General features: G+C 47.1%; 1 long non-coding RNA gene across 2 annotated transcripts; it reads right to left on the reverse strand.

Annotated features, from left to right (window-relative positions):
- Positions 1-141: 141 nt before the first annotated feature.
- Positions 142-3,061, reverse strand: LOC120644246. 2 transcript variants are annotated; one of them, XR_005663540.1, is made up of 5 exons: positions 2,704-3,061; positions 2,541-2,629; positions 2,330-2,418; positions 1,069-1,349; positions 142-963 (listed from the first exon to the last, which is right to left on the reverse strand). It is a non-coding gene; the product is annotated as an uncharacterized LOC120644246 (long non-coding RNA). The 2 variants fall into 2 exon arrangements; XR_005663539.1 differs by having other exon boundaries at positions 2,694-3,061.
- Positions 3,062-17,873: the final 14,812 nt, after the last annotated feature.

Consider the following 17,873-nt stretch of genomic DNA (forward strand, 5'->3'; position numbering starts at 1 on the left):
ATTAGAATTCTAGTTATATATCTACTAGTTGAATGCCCGTGGGTTGCTATGGGTGTTAAATTCAATGCTGACTAAAAGATACAGTAAACAGTGATTTTTTAAAGTAATCTAATGAGTACTCACTGTTACTAACCCAAACCGTCAAATTAAGACATTATAACATTTCCTCATTCAAATCATAATCACATTTGCCAAAACCATCCACAGAATGTTGCTCAAAACAGTATAGGTCTAGAGTATCAAATTGGAAACTAACAAATAGAAAAATACGTAAATCAATTCTAAATCAGCCAACCAGAAATTTGGCTGGCACTGAACTAAAATAACTACAACATGTGGTTTAGAATTTACCGTGATGCATAACAAAAGGCAAAAGGGGAGATCATTGTAAAACAAAAAAAATTAGTGTGAGACTTCTTGAGCTCAGTTGTTGTGGCAATCTGCTGCTCTCCTTTCTGCCTTATTTCTTCTTTCAAAAGGTTCACAACACAATATGAAGAAGTTAAAGTTGGAGGCCAATTTCTTACTTCAGCTACAAGCATATCTCCATTTCAACATGATACCAACACATTGCACACATACTGGACCAAGATTAGTACCGAAATGGCCATGTTTGCAATGCTTCTTCATCGTAAGACTATTTGCAAAATATCAAAATGATAAACTTTCAGATAAAGAACTTCATATTATTCCTTCCTTTTGTTCTAGAAATTCCAAAAGTGGGGGACCAAATGGATCATATCAGTGATTGGGCAAACGTTTCCAGTTTTAAGGAGACATCTGAAAGGAATTGGACACTGGAGTTTAGTGGTCAAAGTGCGCTCACCGACACAACAGGTGACATTCTGTAATGTCATAGGATGCAATCCTTCATTTGTTTCTTGAAGACAGTACCACTTCATCACCAAACAAAAACCATGTGTAGAACTCTAACCGGGAGAAGCTTCACAGCTCACGAAAAAACTGCATATATATGATTAGATGAATGAATTTCTGGAATATAAGAAATAAGTCGTAAAAGGCACATTATAAGCAAACAACTAAGGACAAATGAGATTGTGAACTCACAGCGCCATCAAGATTCGGTGACAGATCCTCAACCCCTTCATCAGAGGCACATGTGACAAAACCGAACCCCCTTGATCTCGAACTATCCCTGTCATAGATGAACCTCGCTTCCAGGATCTCCCATTGTTCGTTGAACAGGTTAGCAAGAGTAAACATATTGACACCCCCAGGAAGGTTCCCCACATATCCCTCTTAGCTTCACACCGGGAGCCTCTAGGCGAGGCCTGCTCCCTGTGCAGTATTGGCCTTTAATTCATACTCAAACTCCTCCCATCAAAGACCTAAATTTAGAGATCAGGTCAACTAAATATCCATGGGCAAAATTTTGGAAAATTGTGTAATATAACACTTGATTAAGCAACAAAAAAAACTGAGTTTACTAACATATACTCGACTGCAGTCTGAAATGTAACAATGATAGCATAAAGTAAATTAGCTAATGAAGGTCACTTAGAAAACAACAGACTATTGGCCAGAATTGTACATAATATAACCTGTGACAACATCTAACTCCCTCAATTTTCTACCAGCAGTTCAAAGATTTGTTACAACCTAACTATTTGCGTAAGTGGCCTTGCCACAAAGATCAAGGTCCAATGCAGCCTATGGGAATGTTCGGATTGATGCTGGAGCTTGCCAGAAATAAAAGCTTTCACCGTGCTTCCCAGAGCAGCAAACATAAGCATGTCGGCTCACATCATCTAAACAAGGGTGCTTAAACTCTGGGAATATATTTGCGATCCAAATTTTGTAAATGTGAAATTTTGTATTACAACTACAGATGGTTTGATCAGCTTTAATAGATCACTTGGTTAGATTCAGTTACAATGCTTTAGATTTCCCAAGCAAGATTGTTTTTTTCAAGGATTCTGATAGCAGCTTCTATTTTCACTCTTTCACTTGCAGTCTCAAGATGCTACTGGATCAATCACACAACCCACATTGAATTAGCAGAGAACGATAAAACACTCACTAAGCCCATAAGTGAACAGATCGAAAGGAAATACTATTAATGCAATGTGATTAATGAAATCAACAAGCTGACTTTTAGATAGTAGCTGACAATTAGAAACATTTTGTGGGTTTTCTGCACTACACCAGGCCTTATGAGTCTCTAAAGCATCGAAGGATGGAAACAGTAAAAGCATTATGTGCAGAAACACATCCGACCATCCGTGGTTTGTGTCTTTATGCTTAACATTATATATTGTGATAATGCTTAACACAATTTGGCTTTACTAAAATGAATTCGGTATATCACCTGAATATTATCCTCAAACTGAACCTTCAGGTGCACCACATGATTACTGTTGTCATCTCCCAATCAAAGTTTCCCCGTTCTCCTCTTCCCTAAGCACACGCAAAATTGAAAGTTACATTACATAAATAAACTTTTTTAAGAAGTACATAAATAAACATTCAAATATCCCAAACATAAATATTATGGAAGCAACTCTGATCTTTCTTCTTACTCGCCGACGTCCACCGACTGCAGCACGCCCTCCTCGTCGATCATGTAGAATCCCGTGATGTCACCCAGCTCCACAGAAACACATTGAATCTGCATTTTTTTGAATCAGCTTGATCCATCCGCAGTTGCAGGAAGGGGAAGACAACAAGTTTACCTCTCCAAACCTGACAGGGAGACTGAGATTGGTTGATCTGCACTGGCGGGGGCAGCGGGAGTCATACGGTGGTGCAGCGAGAGAGGGCACCTGCAGCGGCTCGTCCGCCCCTTTTCGCGGGCGGCCCCTACACCTGACCTGCACCGGTCGAAGCCTCGAAGGGGATGGTGGCGTGGCCGCGCGACGGGGAATACATCGTAAGGCGGACGGGGACCCTCTCACGACGGTGAATAGGGGCACCCCTCGTGGTGGAGGATGACAGCAGATGTTGGACGGTGCCGGTAGATAGTGGCAGGGGAGACAACGACGGGGCGGCCCTCTGGTGCTGCAGGGACGCCGCCTACGCCGCAGAGAACCTGAGGACGGCGGCGCGGTGCGAGGCCGCAGGGGCGCGCAGAGGCAGAGGACCAGACGACGGCGGAGGGCCGGCGGTGCGGAGGGCCGGCGCTTTCAGGACGGCAAGACGGGTGTGGCTGGCGCGAGAGAGAGGCGGCTGGAGCACGCGGCATGGAGGAGGTCATAGGGGCGGAGGAACCGTCGGGGAGGCGTGCGGGAGAAAATTGTAAAAATGGGACTCGAAACAATGCGCTTCGCATATTTGCCATTCCAAACATCGCCATCGTAAAAATAGGACTCCAAACGCTAAGCACTTGATTATATTGCCATTTGGAATATTTTTCATCTTTTGTCTTTTCTTTTTCATGTATTTAAAGTGGGATATGTCTCTTTTGCCCATGTGTATGGATTATGGCCGGCCGGAGCATTCACAGGATAGACAGCCGCCGCCACCATCGCCGGGCAGGTCCGCCGCTGGCGCTGGCCCTGCCTAGCAGACTGGCTGGCTGCCCGCCGCCACCCCTGGCAGGCAGGCTGCTGCAGCTGCCGTGGGCCTGCAGCCACGCCGGGCCAAGATAGGCCGAGGTGCCCTTGATTGGGGCAGGCAGGATGGCCACGCCGGGCACAGATACGCTGGCTCTGGTGGCATTGGGCTGGCTTGGCGCAACCGGGGCAAGCGCGGCCACGCCGAGCGCAGCCAGGCTGCCTCCGCCCTCGGCCGGGGCAGGCGCGGCCATGCCGGGCGCAGCCAGGCAGCGGCTGCCCTGGGGCACGCCAGGCGCAGCCATGGCGCTGGGTCGTGAGCGCGTCGAGGGCGCGGGGATCGGCGTGCGGCGGTGGGGCGGTGGCCGGCGGTAGGGCAGCCGCTGGAGGTCCGGAGGCAACGATGCTACAGTTTCCTTCCTGTCGCGATAGGAGAATACGTCGCCGATTTTGTCCATGAGCATGCAAATACAGAGGGGGCAAGAAGGTCCTTTCATTCTGCCAAATACCTGAAAAGAAAAGCAAAAAAAGTGAAAATACCCAAAATGGCAGTATAATCAAGAGATACCTATTTGGAGTCCCAATTTTACGATGTCAACGTTTGACATGGCAAATATGCGAAGCACAACGATTGCAGTCCTATTTTTGCAATTTTCTCGGCGTGCGGAGGGGGCGGTTGGAGCGCGCGGCGTGGAGAAGGTTGCAGGGGCGGAGGAACCATCGGGGAGGCGTGGCGTGCGGAGGGAGGTGAGACGCGAAGCGGATCGGGGTTCGATTGGAGGGTCGAGATCACGCGGTATGACAATCCAACGACCGAGATGCGATGCTGGCAGACTCAAGGGGAGGCAGACCCATGGGAGGGGTAAACTCGGGGGGCTATTCATCGCGCGCGCGACTGCCAGCCGATGCGTCGCAGAAGAATAGCCCCGCCCTGTTCATCTTCCTCCCCGAACTAGGGGAGGGTGAAGTGGCCGGCGAGCCAGATGAGAGGGAGGGGTGGGGGAGGGGGTGGCCGGCGAGGGGTGGGAGGTGGGTCGGGCGGCCGCCGGCGAGGTCGTCGGCGGCCGGGGTGGCGGCGGGAGGCGGCGGAGGTTATTATTCCGGGTTGCCGGAGGGCTCCATGGCCTCTGGATCTAGAGGAGGGCCCGGCGGCGGCGGCAGCCCGGCGGTGGAGGCGGCTCGGCCGGCGGAGGGCGCGGCGGGCGGGGCCGGACCTCCGGTGGGCGGTGCCGGTGGCGGGGGCGAAGAGAAGATGACGCGGCGGTGGCTAGACGGCGCGGCGGCGGGCTCGGTTAGCGTGGCGGCGATGGAGGGCGGCGGAGGCCGCCGGAGCCGGGGGCGGCGGCGGCGGCGGCGGCGGGGGCGCAGCTCGCTTCTGCGATTGGACGAGTTCCAATCGCAGAAAGCGATAAATAGACGCCCCCGGTAAACTCACTTCGTTCTTTTTAGATAGTATAGTAGATAAAACTTCCTAGGCACGATTGTTTGGCTCAACCCAAGCACGGCACGGGCCAATGTTCATCATGCTTGATCCGGTACGGTTTGGTACTCCATGATGTGCTTGGGCCGTCACAATGGCACGGCGGGCGGCTCGGCCCGGCACGGATTTTAGAGTCTGGCACAAAACAGCCCTCTTAACTCCACTCAACTTCAGCCCATATATGAAGCATCTGGGCCTGCTAAGCTCCTTGCCTACCGCAACAAATCTAATCCGTCGCTCCTAGATTTAGGGCAGGATGGACGGATGCACCCGACGCTCTCTGCTAGCTTTTCTTGGTCCTATGCCTCCCCCTTCCTCATCCCTTTTCTTCGTCCTATGCCTCCCCCTTCCTCATTCCTTTCCGATTGCTGATGCCAGTGCCTTGTCCTCCCATCTGTTAGCCGGCGACGGCCACAACAAGGGGGTTGTGGCGAGCAGGAGGTTCAGACGACAAACAACCACGATGGTGTAGGGGGCTGTGACAACAAGCTAGGCGGCGGAGTGCAAGAGAAAGTCGACTTTATGTGAGCTAGCAGATACGGATACAGACGGATATCACTGATATTATATTTGTTTTTACATTTTGTATCGGATTCGGATATGAACACGGATAGACTCGGATACAAATATGAACGTGGATTGCTTCGGTACGAATACAAATAGATATGTGTCGAATGGAGCGAACCGGATGCGGATAATATTGAACATGGATATTTCTTCGGATATCGAGTAAAGGTGATAGTTATTCATATCACATCTAAGACCATATATATGAGTCCAAATCTTTACTAGGTTATGGTTAACAAAGCAAATTAACAAACAATTGCATAATATTTCTATCTTATCATAAAGATAAGAGGGATTCGATTACACGACATTCCAACTTGCTACACAGCTTAGGTCGGAGACACTCAATTAACAACATTATAACTTATTACATTAGTGATACTTGACGAGCACTCATATCACTTAGTCTGTTCCAGGAGGCTATTCAAACTAAATTGTACTTGATTAACCAAATTAAATACAGATTACATACCATTTTGGGGCACTCCACTACACAATATTAACATTCTGAATTATTACATTCATAAATATAAGGAGCAATCAAATTATTGCTAGGGTTTGAATTGTTATACTATGTTGAGTTTATATCAAAATGGAACAAGTCTAAATATTGTAAGAGTTTGAGTTTAGTTCTCAAACTATACTAGGAATAAATAAGTTAATTTTATAAAAAAATTGCTACTGATTTTATAGTTTTCTTATTTGAAAATGAATTAGTTATAATTTTTTAGAGACTAAATAAGATTTATTTTATTAATCCAGTTGAGTACCAATAGATAGATTATATTTTTAGAAATTTTTTGTGCTAATTTTATATTTTTCCGATTTGAAATGAATTAGTTATAAATTTTTAGAAATTAAATAAGATATTTATTAAGAAAAATTTGTTTCTACACTCGCTTGTAGCTACTCCCACATGTGTATCTCATGATATAGGAAGATCCAACGAAGAATATGTATGTGAAGTATGTGTTCATACTAGAATATATATATATATGATGATATGTATGTTAGGTATGTGACCATACATAGAGTATATGAACATACTTATTTTATATACTAATACTAAGGTATAGTCATAGCATATTTAAAAAATAGGGTTGTTTTTGAAATTTTTCATTTATATACTTTTGAAGTATCTTAGAATAGGTATATGAACATACTCAAAGTGATAAATCAATATGCGGACATACACACGAGGGTATACTGATGATGAGAGTAGCTACACGCGAGTGTAGAAAAAACTCGTCCATTTATTAATTTATATCAATATATATTTGGTATAATACAACTATTAGTACCTAGTATCCGACTCGAATATCCAGATTATTCGAGCGGATATCCGATATCCTCATATCCGAATGAAGTATCCGATATACGATCCGATATCTAAAAAAATACGTAGATATTCGAAAATAATATCCGAATCACCATCTAACCCCTTTCAGTTGGTCAGTCGGTCGGAAAATATTCGTATCATTTATATCCCTACTAGCAGATGTCGGCGGCATGTTGCGTGCAGGCTATGTGGGCCGTTTCGTGCCTCGAGGAGCCCGTTAGCCTATCGTACTTCAGGCTGGTTTGATAACTTGATGTGCCGGGCCTTGTCACACCCCAAAATTTTAATTTTGGGTTGTGAATATCTTTTTAAATATTTTCTAAATATTTTGATATTTTTTTAGATTATTCTAGCAATTATTCTTATTGTTTCTAGAGCTAAATCTATCTAATGGAAAGTTGTTGAATATTTTTCACTAGATCCAAGTACTTTATTTGGACTCCTCGGTACCAAACTATCTCAAAAAAATTTCCTTAGAATTTTTTGTATTTATAGAATATATTTTTTATGGAAAAAAAGATTTATCTAGACTTTTCTAAGTCAAATATATTCTAAGCTAACAAAATTCTTTCTCTTTTGTTCCCGGGCTGGATTAACTCATTTTGCCCCCATCGATCTCTAATCTTTTACCCTGATCAAATCAGGCTCGAAATTTCTTATCTTGCTTTTGACATTCTCCGATGATACTATATCATTGATTTTACCCTGATCAAATCAGGCTCGAAATTTCTTATCTTGCTTTTGACATTCTCCGATGATACTATATTATTGTCACCGCCAGCTTTAGGGATCAGCACCGTCGTCGCTCGCCCCGCCCCTGGGCACCGCTCGTTCGCCTCGTCACGGGCGCCGAACCGCCTATTGCTCTAATGCTGCCCGGCGCCCACCCCTACTTCCCCTACAGCTCCTGCGTTTCTGCCCTGAGACTGTCTCCAACAGTCCGAACCCAAACTGGAGATGCATTCATCAGTTTGGGTCGCGCTGAGCGAAAGGGTACGTGACCCATAGTCTTTCTTCTCCAACAGCAGACGCAAACGAGGCCGTTCGTCTCCAGCAGATCCCACGCCGCTGCTGTCGAACTCCGTCGCCCAAGCAGGACCCCATCGCCCTGTGCACCTCCGTCCGCCCCGGCCGAACCGCATCTCGCCGCCCCTGCGCCTCCCTCCCCGCCTCGCGGTCATCGTCGAGCCCGCCTCGCCAGATGAACGGGAGGATCGGCTCAACCCCGCCCGGCAAGCTCGCTCCCCTGCGCGGCCGTCGGCGCCCATGACCCCGGGCACCTTCGATGCCGCCGCTAGGGCTTATGCCCTCATCACCGCCGCACTCTCCCTCCGCCTCGTACTCATGGGCCCACCATGGACGATGGCGCAGGTTTGGGTCGTGGGGTAGGACGACGCATATTTGCCTCTCCTCTCTCCTGTACGCTAAATGGCTACTTGCTTTGGGTACTCTATTGGAGGATGTGTTTTCACTGTGCACCACCCGTTTTGGATTTGGGTAGTGGTATGGGTAGCTTGTTGGAGATAGCCTCAGCCCACGATCTTTTAGCTCCGCAGGCCCCACCATAACTGAAACTTAAGTACTTAACATCCCGAGTCCTCTTTTGTTATCGTCACGGAAGTATCTCCCGTAAAACCTTTATATCTTCGCGAATATATTTTGTTAGATGTCTTCTACTGTTGAAGATCCGTGCTCATTAAAATAAAAGGACAGGATTAAATGAGGTGAGTAGCAGCTGCGCGGGACGGACGGGAGCCGAGCAGACAGTCAGCATGAAGTAGGCAAGTGTTGCAGCAAGAGTGAAGGGACGTGGTTGGAAAGCTAATCAAGTTCATAACTTCAAATGATCTTTTCACTTAAACTACAAATCCGATTGAGGATCCGTTTGAACTAGAATATTTTTCAAAAATAATGGAATAAAATAAGATCCAATATGTTATTTTGTTTTTTTATTTTAAAATTCAACATTTCAATATGCTATCTCAGCATTTTGAATACATCGTTTCAACATATGTACTATACTACTTCAACAATTATTCTAAAAATGTTGAGTTAGTTTATCAAAAGTGTAGAATTAATCTTTTCAGAATGTTGAATCAACTCAAAAAAAGTGTTGAGGTCTTGAAGATGGTATTACAAAAATTGGAGTAGAAAAATAGAAAGATACCAAAAAGAAGCAAAGCACCGTGCTCATTGACGATGGGTAGAAAAAAAATAATCGACCGACTAACGGCTTTGCTTCTCCGCTTTGCGGTTTCACTTTGGACTAGTGGCCTCCCGCTGGCTGCCTGCGAACTCCTTCTGCAGCGGGGGCACCTATCTTTCTTCGATAGTCTATGTATCTTGGATCCAGTATACGTAGCAGCCCATCATCATACATATTACAACCACAAACCACAATGCAAGCAGCCCACGGCATGCATGCTCCACGCCCAACGATTCGGTCACCAGCAACTTATTCCTCTCACTCTCTCGTCGTTTCCTTTTAAAAATGGTGATGCTCCCTTTTCTTTTCTTTTCTTTTCTTGCAAAAAGAACACGAATAGATGTTGATCTAGTATCTTCAACATCTTAAAATAATATATTCAACATTTGCAAATATTAAATCCAACACTTCAAATAAACTAGATTCAACATTTTGTATGGTCATGCTGAAATGGTATATGTAAATTGTTAAAGTGGTGTATTTAAAATTTTGAAATAGTATAGTGAAAATGTTAAATCTCAAAATAAAATGAATTATATTTATATTGGATCTTATTTTATTGCATTAAATCTAAAGAACATCATGGTTCAAATCTTTTTAAAAAATGGATAAGCGGTTTAAGAGGAAAATGCATTTGAAATATTAAATTCAAACTCAACTCGCCCACCATCCCACCAATGCCAGCATGCCACGTGTGTGTTAAACTATTAGCCCATTCGGCTTGCCGGAGAAGAGGTCGGCTGGGCTGGGTTAGCTGGAAAGCCCCTATAGCTTGCTGGAGAAGAGGCCGGCTGGGCTAGGTTGGCTGGAAAGCCCCTATAGCGAGAATTGTTTCTACACTGTTCTCATAAGCCACCATCCCCAGCCAGTCCAGCCATCCTAGCCATCCAAAGAGGCCATATGACGTCTAGCGTGCTGAACGCTGGCTGTAGCCTTTATTTCAATGTTTGATCCCCGCATAAGCATCTAGTCAACTCTTCAAATCATCTGCACGAATCTCAGACATTACAAGATACTTACACAACTTTCTTCCAGAAGATGGATAGGATCCCTGTTCAGCAGCTGCGTGCTGGGTCCTGCCATGCGTCAACTGGGCCTTGGACTTTAAACTTAGCACTCGTATCTATCTTGTGGAAAGTACATACGAGCTCTCATTATCTCCGTCTCTCATCTGTCCATCAATCTCTCGGGGTATTTACATTTTTACCATTATATCGGGTGGTAATAATCCGAATATCACTCTTAAAATGACGCCGACAACTATAGCATTCTTGCTTGGCGGCTCTTTAATTTTTACCACATTTGACTACGTGGCACGCCATGGTGGCTTCACACGTTGGTGCCCAGTCAAATCGAGGTACGAAATGTCCTCCCTGCCCCTGATCTCCTCATCTCTTCTCCTTCTACAACCGAATCCCGCAGCACCTCTCATTGTCAGATGGGCTCCACTCGTCAGCTTCGTCTTCTACCTCCGGCGCCCTTGCCCATGAACACCAGCCGGCTCTGCTCCCCCGTGCCGCCGCCCATTGCAGAGGCGGCCATGGCCGCGGTCGACCCGGACGCGCCTCTCCCTAAGATCTCCTTAGACGAGGAAGTCATGCCACCACCCTCGCCGGACGCCGGCGAGGCCCCAGGATCGACCCGCGACCATGGGTGCGGCACGGGAGAGCACCGGAGCGAAAGGGTTGGCCCGCTCAAAGACCGCAGCGCGGATGGTCTGGGCCGCAAGCGAGCTCGTCCCCGAATAGACCTCCGCTTAGGCCGACCGCCATTGGAGCCTCACTGAAGCTCCGGCCGCGCGTCGATCCGTCCCCTTGCTCCGGCCACTTCCCCGCCAATTCGAGCCCACAGTGAGCTTCCTCGCGTGATTCGCTTCCTCGCGGCCTTTTTCCCCTTCCCCGCCATTGGCCGGCCCGCAGCTCATGCGCTTCCGTCGCAGCGGCTCCTGCTCGGGCCTGCATGACGCCACGGGCGCGCCAGCATTGACAGGCTGCCCTAGCCGCGGGCGAGCCCCACTGCCCTACTGGTGCGATCCCCGCCGCCGCCATCGTGCCTGGCAGTGCCAAGTTGGCCATGGCGCTGGAGGTGGGAGATGAAGCTGATAAGTGGGGCCCACCTGGTAGTGAGAGGAGCTACGGGACCCAGTTGTCGGAGAGGGATAAGAGAGGAGGAGATCAGGGGCGGAGAGGACATTTCGCACTCTGAGCTAATTGGGCGCCAGCCTGTCAGGCCGCCGTGGCGTGCCACATAGGCAAATGTGGTAAAAATGAAAGAGCCGCGAAACAAAAATACTAAAGTCATAGGCGTCATTTTAAGAGTGATATTCGAATCATTGCCATCCGATATGATGGTAAAAATATAAAACCCCCTTGATCTCTCTCTAGCTATCTCTTAGCATAGCATCTGCGCCAGCCCCGCCGCCGCCAGCCCGCCAGGCTCCTACCTTGGTGTGCTTGCCCAGGGCAGTGCCCCTGCGCTCACGCAAAAGGGGATGGGTCCCGTGAGGGCCAGCCTCCCTACTGCCGCGCACACGCCAGACCTTCCCCGACTCCTGCTCGCCTCGCATCATGCTACCGTCCCCCTAATCCGCTTGGCCCTCACACAATCGTGGTCTCGTTCCCATCTAATCCCCTTGTCGCTAATGAAAGATGGCCGAGAACCGGTGTGCCTGCCCTACCATGCCTCGTCTTCTGCTCAGCCCAGCTCGGTGTGACATCTGGCCCAATTTGGATGTGGCCCAGTTGTGGCCATGAGTGCTGCGTGCGCATGTTTAGTACCACTTTGCTAGTTGAGCAAGGGTGGAGCCAACTTATGAGCCATTGACCTCCAGCCATAGCACCTTCGAGTTGACCCTTTTACGAGAAGCGAGTATGAAAGCGTAAGTGAGGTTCTATGTGTAAGCGGGTTCACCCCTCGGAAGGGCTTGTTTATGCGGTGTTGGGGGCAGGGTATTACAAATGGTATCAAAGCCGACCCTCGCAGTTGCGCGTATGGGTTAGTGTGCGGCCATATGGCGCATGGCGCGTGTGTGCCCGATTAGGGACACACGGTATGGCATAAGGCTTCGGCACTGGACGTACAAGCATGCGCCAAGGGGAAACGTTCTTGGAAATTTGCCTAGTGTGGGTGAGTTGGACCGACGAGGATGTCGGGTTCGGTGTGACATCCGGCCCAATTTGGATGTGCCCCAGTTGTGGCCCATGAGTGCTGCGTGCACATGTTTAGTACCACCTTGCTAGTTGAGCAAGGGTGGAGCCAGTGCGGCCATATGGCGCATGGCGCGTGTGTACCCGATTAGGGACACACGGTATGGCATAAGGCTTCGGCACTGGACGTACAAGCATGTGCCAAGGGGAAACGTTCTTGGAAATTTGCCTAGTGTGGGTGAGTTGGACCGACGAGGATGTCGGGTTCTTTGAGGGGGGGGGTGTGACATCCGGCCCAATTTGGATGTGGCCCAGTTGTGGCCCATGAGTGCTGCGTGCACACATGTTTAGTACCACCTTGCTAGTTGAGCAAGGGTGGAGCCAACTTATAATCCTTTGTCCTCCAGCCATAGCACCTTCGGGTTAACCCTTTTACGCGAAATGAGGACGAACGTGTAAGTGAGGTGCGATGTGTAAGCGGACTCGCCTCTCACAAGGGCTGGGCTATGCGGTGTTTACACTCGGCAGTAGTGAGGCTAGAGTAAAATGGAGGGAGTGTGATAGACTAATTCTGGAGTGCCAATCCTAGTGCCTTGAACTGGCCTTCGCCCCTGCAGCTCGGTGCCCCTGCACGCGACAACCAACGACGCTGCTAGGACGACTGGCTGCCGCCACCTCTGGCGCCTCCTTACGGCTGCAGGTCTGGCCACCACAATCCATCCCCGCAGCAAGTAAGGTATAAAATGGATCTCCCTCGACCTTCTCTTTCAATTCCCCCGCTCCCCACGCTCTGTTGTGCCCTAAATCAAATTTGGTCTGGTCCTGTCCACCAGCCACAAGGAAGCCCCAGCTTTTACAATCCGGTCATGTTTTATCGCAAATAGATCTCTACAGCCATGTTTCTTCTATAGTTCCATCATTTTAGCTCCGTTTTAATTTGTTCTTGTTATGCTAGCTTTGTTTTCGCATGAGATTAAGTTAGCAGCGCAGTTGTGCCGTAGTTCGTATTTTGTAATTAATTATAATTAATTTTATTAATGTCTATTTAAACTAGCTTTCTAATTAAAAGCAAATTATCGTTCAACATCGGTTTTCATAAATAATATTAATTTGATTAAACCTCAACTTAAATGTGTTTCTAAATAATTTGTTTAGCTCAAACACGGATTTTAAAGTTTTATATTTAGTTGTTCTCATATGTCTTTTATTTGCTAGTTAGATAATTAACTGGTATAATTTATACTGAAACTTGATAAATGAAACTCGACTAAGTTTAACTCGTCTTGACAAATATAATCCAATATAATTTAGTTTATCTAGATGTTTCTTTTAAATACCTTTTACATGTGTTTTTATAATCAAAATAAATCCATCTTATAGTTTCTCTTTGTTATAACACAAATCTTCTGTTAGTTTTATCTTTTCAACCGTAGCTCAATCGTAGCCCCGAGCCCTATCTTTTAGATTGTTCTTCTTCTATGCTTTCTTCTGTTTGGTCATGTGTTCTTAGCTGTGCTTGTTTGTTCTTGTATGTTTGTGCCTGATGCTTGTCGCGAGTAGAAAGGAACGCAACTCGAGAGTTTAAGGTTAAGAGTTTCAAGAGTAAGTGTTGAAGACTCTGAGCAACTATTAGTTTGGATTAAAGGAAAGTATATACCTTGATCATATTCCTTCCTAATAACATTTATTTTTTGCTTGCAAGCATTAAATTGATGGATACCTATTATAGTTATTGATTATCCATGTCCTTAAATAGTCAGGTTACTTTTATCAAATCTTTTGGGTAGTTTGCTTAGTTGCTGAACAATAGTTATGGGTGGTTTACACCAATGATACTTGAGACATGAGACTTTAATGTATATCTTTTGGAAAAGTATGATGATTTGGTGAAGTTAATTAAATCAACCATGGCGACCACCTGGGAAGCAGCGCAACCACAAGGACTATATGACTCTGGTCTTGGCTGATTAATTAGATTTCTCTAGCTTGTTGGTAGCTTATCGAAAGGCGCAAGAAGAGGGACTAGGTTTAAGAGGGGTACTCGGCCTACCGAAAGCCCGCTTTGGAGGAGGGTGCACTCTCCTAGTGGCTGAAACCTTAGTGGCCTATTATTGGTTAGGGAGTTTTTATAAAGGTCTCACAGTATACCCATGCAGTCATACCTAAGAAAGTGTGGTGAGTGTGCCTGATAAGCACCGTGTGACGGGTAACACGACTTGTGGTGAAAGTGTGCAACCTCTGCAGAGTGAAAACTGATATATCAGCTATGCTCACGGTCAAGAGCAGCTCGGACACTCACATGTTTACTTAATTAAAAACAATGTTTTGATTAGCTCCTAATGTTAACCTATTAATTAAAATGCTTACCACTTTATTCAACCAGTTGTCATTTATTTCCTAATATACTTATTGAGTATGACATGTCCTCACACTTTCTAAAACCACTGCTCAGAAGAGAAAGTTGTTGTGAAGTTTTCTAAAGATATTGTTGAGTTCTAGGCGCACGCAACCCCCCGTCATTTGTGTGTGAAGTTTAGAGTCATCGTTTCCATGATAAACTGCATATCTTTGATAGGCCTTTTTTAGTGTTATAAGTCTCTTTTACGAGACATTGTTACTCATTATGCCATTATGACATCACGATATGTATGAAACTTGATTCTAGCATATATATATATATATAGTTATGCATTCGGTTTTCTTTAAAAACCGGGTGTGACAGGCTTGGGCCACTGGCTCTACCCCTCGGCGGCGGTCATGCCACGCCACACAACCCGGTTCTGCTTCCGTGTCGTACCTGGGCAAGTAGCATTGGGCTCGTGCCGAGCTGTTCTGGGTACTCCTGGGATTGGATTGAATCACTACTAGAATCTACCTGTTTCCTAGGATCAAAACCCCAGGAAAATGGTTGAAAACCCTAGGGCAAGAATTTCCATAAGAAAATTGGTAAGGAAAAACTTCTAGGGAAATGAGAAGCGCCCTACGATTTTGACAGAAAATCCTAGGAAATGTTTTCATAGGAAACTTTGAACCCTAAGGAAATCGTCTTTTAAAAATAAAAAAAAATTATTGTCCCGCGGCCCCGAGCACTGCTGCTGCCGCCGCCGCTCTGCCCCCACGCAGCGCTCTGACCCGCCAATGAGCACGCCGCTGCCGCTGCGCAGCCGCTCCGCCCCAGCCTAGCCATCGTGCAACCCCGCAAGCCTATCGTCGGGTGGCCTTGCTTCGCCCACCATGCCGGTGCCGCTGCACCCCGATGCGTGCCGCTCCTGCTCGGCCCCACCGCGAGACCCCGCAGGCCCGTCGCGGCGTGTCGCTCATGCGTCCGCCGTGGTCGCCCCTACTCCGCCCACCACACAAGCGCTGCTCCACCCCACTCCGTGACCCCACAGGTCTACTGCCGCGCGCCACTGCTCTGCCCGTCGTGGCCGCCCCTACTGCTTGGGCACGCCGGCACTGCTCCGCCACGCCGCGCGTCCGTGCTCCGCCCGCCGTGGTCGCCCCTACTCTGCCCGCCGCACCAGCGCTGATGCTGTTGCCTGGCTGCACCAGAGCCGCTTCACCCCACCGCGCACCGCCCGACTGGCCTTCGTGCCCGGCAGCCGCGCGCTGCTACAGGCCACACACATTGCTGCTCCACCTGCCGCGCGCCGTCGCAGCCGAGCCGCCGTGGCTCGCCGCTCTGCCAGCCGTGGCGCTGCCATTCCACCTCGCTAAGCGCCCCTGCATTTGCCGGCGAGAGAGAGGTGTCGAATGAGAGGATAAGATACAGGAGCGAGGGAGAGGAGACCATAATAAGAAAGAGAGGAGTGAGAGGATGCAATTGAATTTAGATGGCGCTCCATGCATATATTTCCCTAGGAACGACATTTTTCTAGGGAAAGATTCAATATGTCCATAGGAAATGAGTTTGATTCCTAAAGAAATCGACATTTCCCTACACTTTATATGTAAACCCTAGGGAAACAGTTTTTTCCTAGGAAAATTTCAGATCACCTTAGAAAACGCAGGATCACCCCTAGGAAACAGGTGGATTCCAGCAGTGAATCTGAACCAATGTTCCAATTGGATTTAAGTACTTAGTCGTAGTTGGATTTGGACATCCATTGATCTAAAATCTATCAGCGTTGGATCCTATTGAACAAAAACTATTGGATAATCTCCCATAAAAAAACTATTGGATAATCCAACTTATATTGGACTTCCCCCGACACAAACAATAGCCTCGGCGCACTGCACTGCAACCACGATATGCTAAGGCAACCTACGCATGCTCCTTGCCGTCGGCGCCTCTTTCCTTTGCAGCTCATCGACCATGCCTCCCATGGTGAAGCGAGCTTCACACTGGCCTTTTGTGAAGCTTGCACTATCATAATAATGGTGAACAAGCAAATTTAACGATGCTTTTGCGACTCCTTGTTTAGGCCTTACGGCTCGCCGTGCCTCCCACTATTCTAGTGATGTTATGCTTGAAATTTGGATTTTGTTAGATGGATTTGGATTAAGTAGAATTGGACTGGATGTTAGATACAAATTCATAGGATTGAATGGATCATTGTGTGACTTCAGTTGAATTTCAATTGGATTTTTGGATGTCAGTCCAATGCCAGGTATAGTTCCAGATTGAATTTTGGATATCAGTCCAATGCCAGTTATAGTTCCGGGCGGGCGGCCTATTTAGCCATCTATCATGCAAATTCAAATTCAAAGTAGAGACATAAACACACAAGCCAAAGCCCTTTTCCGAGGCTAACCTATCCTGACCTGAGGCCCTGAGCTGGGTGGTCCTCAAACACGGCCTCACGGGTGACTAGCGGCAAAGTACAAGCTAGTGGGCCCGAGACAGGAGGGAGTGGCGCCATGCGGCCTACTCCACTCTACATTTTTTTTTGAAAGCATCCAGGAGTACTGGAAGTTATGTAAGATTTTGGGCGCACGCATTGATCGGACTCAACACAAACGAAGCTGTCCGAGTAGTCTGAGACACCAGCTTTGCGATCACGGGGGATCGAAACGCTGGCGGGCAGCCTCGCAGCCGCGGTGCTACCACTGAGCCAACGCCACCACGAGTCCACGAGTGATGTGCGTGTGCCTCTGACAAATACGGAAACAATATTGGTTAGTTTTATTGGTTTGGTTGGAACGAGGGCCCTATTTGGTTTGTTGTGTTAATGAACAGTGATTTATACTAATCTCCATGTACGGAGTACTAAATAAAATTTATTTGCAAAACTTTTTAACATATGAGTGTAACTTTTCACGACGAATCTAATAATGATAATTAATTCATAATTGGATACGGTAATGCTACAGTAAACATCTTCTAATCGTGCGGTCAACGGTCTTATTAGATTCATCTAGCGAAATAGCGCAGGAATTGTAAAGTTAATTTTGCAAATTGCTTTCATTTAATACTAGTAATTAATAGTAAAAAAATTCCCTAGCACAACGTGTGCCCTCCAACCAAACAGACCCGAGATTGCATACGTGGCCTTCCAAGATAAACAGACAGGCAAGCTCGGCCGTCCAGAGCGTCCACGTATGTTATCTCGTCCAGAGCGTCCAATCCAAGATAAACAGATACAAGATGGAAATTTTACAAGGACCAGGTTCGTAGACCTAA

Source organism: Panicum virgatum, chromosome 8K (assembly GCF_016808335.1).
Source record: "Panicum virgatum strain AP13 chromosome 8K, P.virgatum_v5, whole genome shotgun sequence".
Lineage (NCBI taxonomy): Eukaryota > Viridiplantae > Streptophyta > Magnoliopsida > Poales > Poaceae > Panicum > Panicum virgatum.